Source organism: Dromiciops gliroides, chromosome 5 (genome assembly GCF_019393635.1).
Source record: "Dromiciops gliroides isolate mDroGli1 chromosome 5, mDroGli1.pri, whole genome shotgun sequence".
Taxonomy (NCBI): domain Eukaryota; kingdom Metazoa; phylum Chordata; class Mammalia; order Microbiotheria; family Microbiotheriidae; genus Dromiciops; species Dromiciops gliroides.
Window position 1 is genome coordinate 283592724 of NC_057865.1, and position 9225 is coordinate 283601948.

General features: G+C 45.5%; 1 non-coding gene across 1 annotated transcript; it reads right to left on the reverse strand.

The window, feature by feature from the left end:
- Window positions 1–8887: 8887 nt before the first annotated feature.
- LOC122730303 lies at window positions 8888–8994 on the reverse strand. The gene has a single exon (XR_006353488.1). It is a non-coding gene; the product is annotated as a U6 spliceosomal RNA (small nuclear RNA).
- Between the last annotated feature and the right edge of the window lie 231 nt (window positions 8995–9225).

Genomic DNA, 9225 nt, shown 5'->3' on the forward strand with positions numbered 1-9225 from the left:
AGGGCCGGTGCTCTATCCACTGTGCCATCTAGCTGCCCCTGTGATAGATCTTTAAAGAGCTCAGGTAAGAGCCTGTCTCTTTGTCTCTGTTTCTGTCTCTGCCTTTGTGTCTTTGTCTCCTTCTCTTCCTCTCTGTCTCTCTCTGTTTCTTTGTGTCTGTCTGTCTCTGCCTCTCTATTTCTCTGTCTATCCTGTCTGTTCTCTGTCTCTGTCTTTGGGTTTCTGCCTCTCTGTCCCTGTCTCTGTCTCTGTCTCTGTCTCTGTCCTGTCTCTCTCTCTCTGTCCCTGTCCTTGTTTCTCTCTATCTCTGTCTCTTTGTCTGCCTCTCTTTCTCTTGTCTTTTTGTCTCTGGCTCTCCTCTATTTCTCTGTGTCTTTCTGTTTCTCTCTGTCTTTATCTTTCTCTGTCTCTTTCTCTCTGTGTCTGTGTCTGTCTGTCTGTCTGTCTTTCTCTCTGGCCTGCTGACAAAGTTGGGAGGGAGGACAGGATCTTGCTATTAACACCATGTTACAAATGATGAAGCCCAGAAGGTTAAATGACTTGTTTGGATAGTCCCAGAAAATGAATCCATGATGGAGCTGGAGACATTCTGTGGTTACAAGCTCCGACATCTACAGCTGGGAGAGAGCTCTGAGGCCCCTGAGTACAATCTCCTCATTTTATAGGTCAGGAAAGTGGAACCTAGATTTAGAGCTGAAAGGGATCTTAAAGGCCCTTTGACAGGTGAGGAAACTGAGGCCCAAAGAGGGAAATTGACTCAGCCCCAAATCTCACAGCTCCTAAGAGTCTGAGGTGGGATCTGAGCCCAAGTCTTCCCAAGTCTCTGTCAGAGCCGAGGAGGAGGGGAGGGCAACGGTCTGCCCTTTAGAATTCTGAGTCAGACGGATTTTTGAGGCCTCAGACACAGAGATGAGAATGTGATTTTTTCCCCCTCTTTAAAGTAAGCATTTTTTTTTCCTCCAGAGGAATTCAGGCCTTGCAGCTGATCTCTTGAGAACAATGCTCTGAGTGTTACCGGCTCGAAGACACAAGTCTGGGAGCTGCCGGGGCCTAACAGGAGCATCATGAATCATTGTGACATTTGAAAAAGTTCCCTGGACGGAGGAGCCAGGCTGGAAGAGCATCATGTCCCCTCTTGACCTGCTAGCCCAGCGGCAGCCTCAGGTCCCTTCTCCTCCCACCCCGTGGTTTGCAGGTAAACGGATGATGTGAGATCAGTCCAGGGCTGGGGCTTCCATGGAAGTCGGGCACCAGAGTGTGCCCCAGGGAGGGAGCCAGGGTTTGATGAGTGAATGCATTCTCAGTTTCTCTCGGGCCAGGGGGCCCATTGAATGATCCCCAGTCTTTCAAGCTGGAGGATTTTCACAATGAGAGGACACTCTGAGGTGGGGTTTGGGAACATTTAGTTGTAGATATCCTTGCTAATTAAAGTCCTTACAGGGAGCCATCTTTGGCTGCTTATAGCTAGCTGTACATCACAGGGTCAAAGGATCCTGTATCCAAAGCTGTAGAATCCCACCCCCTCGTTTTGTTGTTGTTGTTGTTGTTGTTTGTTTGATTTTTGCGGGGCAATGGGGGTTAAGTGACTTGCCCAGGGTCACACAGCTAGTAAGTGTCAAGTGTCTGAGGCTGGACTGGAACTCAGGTTCTCCTGAATCCAGGGCTGGTGCTTTATCCACTGTGCCACCTAGCTGCCCTCCCCCTCATTTTACAGATGTGGAAACTGAGGCCCAGAGAGGTCATAGCATCATTGTTAGGGCCCTTAGAGGTCACAGAATCCAATCTGTTTGTTTTTACAGATGAGGAAATTGAGGCCCAGACAGGTTAAATGAGTTGCCCAGGATCACAGAGTTAGGAAGCATCTGAATCAGGATTTGAACTCAGGTCCTCTTGACTCCAGACCCAGAGCTCTGTCTGCTATAGCATGCTGAGAACTACTGGACAACATAAATGTTCTTTGCTTTTTTTGGGGGGGGAATTCCCAGGACTTAGCACAGTGACTGCTACATGGCAGGTGTTTGCTAAGTGAATGATTGATTGATGTGATTTGAGGAGAATCTTGGCTGAGAGCTATCTAGTCATAGGGGAAGACTCTAGACTTGGAGTCAGTAAAGTCGTAAGTTCTAATCCTGCCTTGACACTGGCTGTGACTATGGCAAGTCAGGTGACTTCCTCGAGATGATTTTTTTTTCTCTCACAATCAGTATAATCATACCTGTAGGGCTGACATCATGGGCTTGTTGTGAAGATCAAACGATATAATTTATTTTAAAAAATTTTCTTACTTTTATATCCCCTTCATTTCCAAATCTACCTCTCCCCTTCCCCTACTTAGCAAACCAGATCTTGTAAAAAAAAAAAAAACTAAAAATAAGTCCATCACAAATAGCAACATATTACCTGAGTCTGACCCAATAGAATATGCAGTAGTTTACACCTTTGGGACCTTCACCTTGGGAAAGAAGGGTGGGAGATGCCAAATAATCTAATCTCTGTAAAGAACTTTATAAACTTTAACATGACAGTTAAATATCAGACTTTTTCAATTCTAGACCTATATAGGTACATGTCATCTCCCCCACAGGAGTGTCATCCCCTTGAGGCCAGGGGGTGTTTTTACCTTTCTTTGAGTCCTCATTGCTTAACACAGGTCCGGGCAAACAATAAGTGTCTGATAAATGCTTATTGACTGACTGGAAACTTCCTTCACTAATACTGATCAATAACTCACAGCCCTACAGATTTTCCTGGCTTCCTGAGAAAGGAAATATCTCACTTATGGTTGATCCGTGTGTACGAGTCCAAGGTAAGACTTGAACCGGGGTCTTCTGATGCTAAGGTCAGTTCTCGATCCACTACTGCTTCATGTTCTGTCACATTGGAGCAAGGATGGTTTCCACACTTCTGGATAAAGATGAACTTGCCTCCATTCTCCCCGGTTTAAAATCACGCAGGGTTCTATGGGCACCCCTGTCTCGGCCTGGGAGGTGAGCTCACATTCAGCTCGGCCTCACTAGGATGGACCTGACCACAGCTTTCATGATCTCTTACTCCTCCAGCCCTGATGCCCACCCTGTGGTGGGGGGGCGGAGTCTGGAACAGCAGCACCTCTGCCCATCTGGACCAACTTACTCTCACCAGATGTTCTCAGGATCCCATAGGGACCAGCCCCGATCTCATCTTCTGGCTTTTCTGAGTACCCAGGTATAGGAACAGCTGCCAGTCACTTCAGCACCTCGGAGCAGAACTAGCAAGGTGGGAACATCCTTGCTGGAAATTTCTGCAGGGCATTCAGCCCCATTTGTACCCTCTTCTGCCTCTTCATCTCACCCTGTCTCCCCAATACTAACAAAGTCCTTCCTCACTGACTGCACGGATTCTTCTGGGGTCACTTCAGAGGATACGTGAGCTTGAGTGAGAAAAACAAACACGACATCTTCCTTTTCACTAATCTCTAATTGAAATATAGCATTTCCTTCTGATTCTGAGGAGGGCTCCATCCAATTCCCCTTGGTCTGTGTAGAATGACTTCATCCACCTGGGAGCTGTCCAGGGTAGGTGTTAACCCAGCCTGGGAGTTCCATGGGGACGGGCATACGCCCCTAGACAGAGACCATCCACCTTGTGTTCACACAGCGCATTCTGGTTTACAAAGACCTTTTATGAATGCCATTTCATCGGATCCCTGGATGGGGGCCGGGCAGTTGTTCCCATTTGGCATGCGAATCACATTTGCAAATGGTGCAAAGCTGGGAAAGAGAGCCAGCATTGTCATCTAAGCACAACTGGGATCCCAAAGAATCTTTTTTAGCGCTCAAATAATGGGTTGAATCTAATAAGAAGGAATTTAAAGGGAGAATGTAAAACCCTCCACTTAGGTCACGGTCTGTTCTGGCCATTATGAGACTCAAAGGAGGTTTTACAAAAGACTCAGACGGGCTGATGATAATTGAAGCAGGAGGCTTCTATTCCACCACGTTTTAAACTAGGGTGAGGGGAGAATTCAGGCCTAAGTGGAGACAGGTGGGGGCTGGGGCAGGAAAAGATGAAGGCCAGGGAAGAGGAAGTCAGTCTTTGCTGCTCTCCCTTGGGACAGCAACGTCTGCCTTGAGGAGAGCAGGAGAAGACCAGGGGCTGGTCACTTGCTCCCTTATTCACTTCTCTCTTAGAGGGATATCAGGCTGGAATTCTATTTCTCTGCCTCCTCAATTATCTCTGGTATCAGAGTATGAATTTTTCTTGTGGGGCAATAAGGGTTAAGTGACTTGCCCAGGGTCACACAGCTAGTAAGTGTCAAGTGTCTGAGGCCAGGTTTGAACTCAGGTCCTCCTGAATCCAGGGCCCGTGCTTTATCCACTGCACCACCTAGCTGCCTCCAATGATTTTTAGGTGTTTGAAACAAAAACTGCTTCCCTGTTCATTCTTATGGGGGAGGGAAAGCTTCAGCTTACGTGTAGCCCCTTCAGCAAACTGGTTACACAAAAGACCTTCACCAACAGTAATAGTGAGTAAACCCATTTAAAGGAGCATCAATAATAAACAGAAATCAGAGAGATTCTACAGATATGCCAGAAAGTACATGAAAATGACTGAGTTCTTTGACAGAAATAAGATTAAATCTCAGCTCAGATCCAGAGAGAAGCCCCAACTTCACCCAAGGGGAATGTATCAAACACTTCCAGGGAGGCTAGCAGAAGGGATGCATTGAGAAGCTGGCTTCCCCTCCATTAGAGCAGCATCTAGTCTTTTAGCACTTTTCTCTCCCCAAGAATGTGTCAGACCCCACGTAGCCCTCTCCCCATGAGCTCAGGTACCAATTCTACCCCTTAGATGAGAGCATCAATGCTCAGTGTCCTCTCCTCTTTGCAACTTACAAGATGCTCCAGGCCTGGTTACACAAGAACTGGTTGAAGAAACTGAGATTAGAGAAGACTTAGGAAGAACATGGTAGTTGGGTGGTAGAGAGAATAGACTTGTACTGTTGGGTCCCAGAGGACACAATTAAGAGCAATCATCAGAAAGGGACAGAAAGGAGGATTTTAGCTTGATATAAGTGGGCAGGTAGGGGGTGCCATAGTGCATAGAGTGCTGGACTTGAAGTTAACAAGACTTATCTTCATGAATAAAAATCTCAACGCAGACACTCACTAACTGTGTGACCCTGGGCAAGTCACTTAACCCTGTTTGCTTCAGTTTTCTCATCAGTAAGATGAGCTGGAGAAGCCAATAGCAAACCACTCCAGTGTCTCTGCCAAGAAAACCCCAAATAGGGTCACAGAGAGTTCCACACAACTGATAACAACGAAGAAAACTGAGGCTTAGAATCCAAGAGAGAAAGTGACTTGCTCAAGTTTCCTCAGGGAATGAATGTCAGACCCAGGATTTGTGCCATCCTCTGCCTTTAGCATCAATGTTCTTTCCCCTGTCCTCCACTGCCTTCATGGGATTATGAGGCAACACCACCCCTCCCTCCACTCTCTTCCTGAAAAGAGGCCTCTACAAAACAAAATGTGGCAATGGTATTAAGTGTTGGATAAATCATACTAGGAGATTTAAATGAGCAGTGAGGCTAGAGTCAGGTCCATTACAGGGAAGCCCACAAATCTGAGTACCTTCGAGAAATAACTGCATCTGAGGAAGGAAGGATTCAGGGCGGGATGCCCAGGGAAATACAGAAAACCATGAAAGAGAGAGAGAGAGCATATGAGATAGATAAATCAAAAGAATAATTTGACACAAGAGGTGGTGCATAATTAAAGGACCTGAGAAATTGATAACCAAAGGCAAGATGGAAGATGGCTAAGGAAATGAGAAGCAGAGAGGTAGAGTCAAGTCTCAGGCATTAATCCGCTTGGTGAATCCCATGGTTTACTTTCACTCCCAGCCTGGTTTGGTCCTCCCCACCAAAGTCAATTCTCCCACTCTTTCCCAACCTCCTTCTCTCTCCTCCTCCAGCCATTAAGTGCACAGAGGATGCAAATGAATTCAAATATTATCTTAAGGAAAACATAATTAGGAAGCCAAGTCTATAGCAGATACAGAATCTGGAATATAACAGAGTCAGAGTTTTGAAAAATTCTAGGGAAAAGAGCCTTGGACTTGAGAACAGTGGACCTGGGCTTGAGTTCCACCCATGGGCACTCACTAAATCTGTGACCTTCAGCCAATCATTTAACGTCTCTAGGCTTCTGTTTCCTCTTCGACTAAAGCAGGGCTGCTTAAATTTTTTCCACTCATTATCCATTTTCACCTGAGAAATTTTTATAGGTATATAACAAAGTTTCTTAATTTTTTACTGTTGCCAAACTTTTCACGACCCCCACATTCAGTTACAAAACCCCACCACAACCCAGAGTTTAAGAGGCTTTGTACTAAAAGATAGGAACTGGACCCTTGATTCACTGGTATAGAGGACTCCCATGTGAGGAAAACCTCTTCACCAGAGCAGGGAGAAGTTAAGGACTTACCCAGGGTCACTCAGCTAATAGGTAGGACTTGACACCAAGTCTTCCTGGCTTCAAGATCACTTCTCCCATGGGATTTTTAGGAAGAAGAAAGAAGTAGCACGTGGATGGAAGTGCTTTGCAAGCCACAAATATAAGCTATGGTGATACACACCAAATTTTCCTACTGATTTTATCTCTCTCTCCCACCACTCTGCCATAGGACAGCCTGACAGAATCTGTTCTTTACAGACCCAGACTGATGACTGCTTAGCACTTTAGACTCTTTCAAACATCTGTAAATTGGTGGTTGGATGATTGGGTCGGTAATTTTACCAGAAAGCAATGTGCACAGAAGCAGAGAATCTAACTGCAAGGAGGGTTCTCAGCAGCTGTCTAATTATATCAGATCATAGACCTCAGGCTAGGAGAGGCCACTGAGTCTAAACCCTCACTTTACAGAGAGGGAAACTGAGGCTCAGACTCACTCATGGTCACCTAGGAAATCAATGATAGAGCTGGGACTTAGACCTGGGTTCTCTTGAGTTCCCATCTAGGTGTTCTTCTCTTTGCCTTTCCAAAATGTGGCTCCTGTGCAGAACCCATGGCCTGAGCAGGGCAGAGCACAGTGGGCACTATTGCTTCCCTTATTCTGGACACCAGGAGCAGTGTGGTATAGTGGGTAGTGTCAGCCTGGGACCCAGGAAGACACAAGTTCAAACTAGCTGTATGGCTCGGCACAAGCCAAGTGTCCTCTCAGAGATCTGGGCAAGGTTTAAAGGCTGGGATGTGCTTGTAATATTTAACAACCAGGTCTGTAAGACACACTTTTAAGTTTAATCTGCATTATTAACATTTTCTTCATTGTTTCCTTAAGTCTATAAATCAAGCCCTGATTTGTAGCATTTGCTGATTTTTGAGGCATCAGTGTTAACGCTGAAATTTTCTTTTTGTGGGGCAGTGAGGGTTAAGTGACTTTCCCAGGGTCACACAGCTAGTGTCAAGTGTCTGAGGTCGGATTTGAACTCAGGTCCTCCTGAATCCAGGGCCAGTGCTCTATCGACTGTGCCACCTAGCTGCCCCCTAATGCTGAAAATTGATTTGAGCTGGCATGCTCCCACAGAAGAAGGTGCTAACCTGCGTTGAAGGAGATTGTTTCCCTGCCTGGGAGCTCCCAGATGAGTGAAATCATGAGTCCAGTCCCTATTCTATTCTTGACATTATGTGTGCTACATTCCACATTATGTCAGCATCTTTTTTTTCTTTTTCTTTTTTGGAACTATCTCTTAAGCCTAGATATTGCATTTTTCTTTTAAAATGTTTTATTGATACTCTTTTTTTTGAGGCAATCAGGGTTAAGTGACTTGCCCAGAGTCAGACAGCTAGAAGTTTCTGAGGCCAGATTTGAACTCAAGTATAGGTTGATTGATTTCCCCCTGCCTCTTTCCCTAGTCCAGACAGAGTAGATTCTTTGGCCTAGCTCCCATGACCATAGCTTCATAGATTCAGAGCTAGGAAGAACTCCAGAGATCATTTTGTCCAACCTCTTTATCTTATAGATGAGGAAATGAGACCCAGAAAGAACTGTGTTGCCCAAGGACGCATAGATGGTCAAGAGAAGTGTAGAGATTCACATCGAGATTCAAACCCCAGGCTCTAATCCCAATATTACCTGTGTGACCTGGGACAAATCAATTTACCTCTTTGAACCTCAGTCTACTCATCTGGAAAATGGAGATGTCAGGACTCTTTATCTCACAGACTGTTGTGAGCATCCAGTGAGATGACATACATAAGGCAGTAAATAGGTAGAAGAGTATACCTGTCCAGCTGCTGCTTAGAGTCAGCCACAGCCAGGGAGAATTAGGGAGCCAGTCACTGAAGGTCATTTATGTGAAGCTGGATGGCCTTTACACCTACTGGTGCTTCAAGGGTACCCGAGCATAGAGAATTAATGAGGAGACGTGATCAAGCTCAGAGCTTGGTCACTTATCAGGCTGCTGAACAGCTTTGGCCAAGCTTGGATTTCACCTCTTACTAACCAGCTATTGCAAGCATTCTTCACCTTCTTTGTGTCCTGCACCCCCCCCCTCCAGCCATCAGAATGGTAAAGCCCATGGGTCTGTCCTCAGTCATGGTTTTAAATGCATAAAATAAAATGCAGAGGGTTGCAAAGTAAGCCAAAGGTTAGTGAAAATAAAGATGTATGGTTGCTGGTTTTTTTCCCTATTTCAAGTTCACAGGAAATCTATCCGCAGCACACACCCGGCGAAGAACGCTCAGATTGAGGACTTTGTGGTGGGCTTTGCCATAATCTGGCTTCTGTCTTAGACTCTGTTTAACGGGAACAACAGCTGACATTGAAATGGCTTTCAAGGGTTACAAACTGCCTTAAGGCTCATTTGAACCTTACAAAACCCCTGTGAGGCAGGCATTATTATTTCTATTTTATAGAATGCTTCACGAATTTGCGTGTCATCCTTGCGCAGGGGCCATGCTAATCTTCTCTGTATCCTTCCAATTTTAGTATATGTGCTGCTGAAGCAAGCACTATTATTTCTATTTTATAGCCAAAGAAATTGAGACTCAGAGATGTGCCACTACTTGTTCATGATCACACCGTTAGTAAATTCAGGATTTGAACCCAGGTTAGAGGTCGCACTTGACCTCCTGCTTCAAAGGCCAGAACTCCTCCCACTCTACTAAACTACACCTTCGTACTTTCCTGCCTTTCGTCCTTGAACTCCCCAGACACTTGCTTGTTCATATGATAATTCTGCTG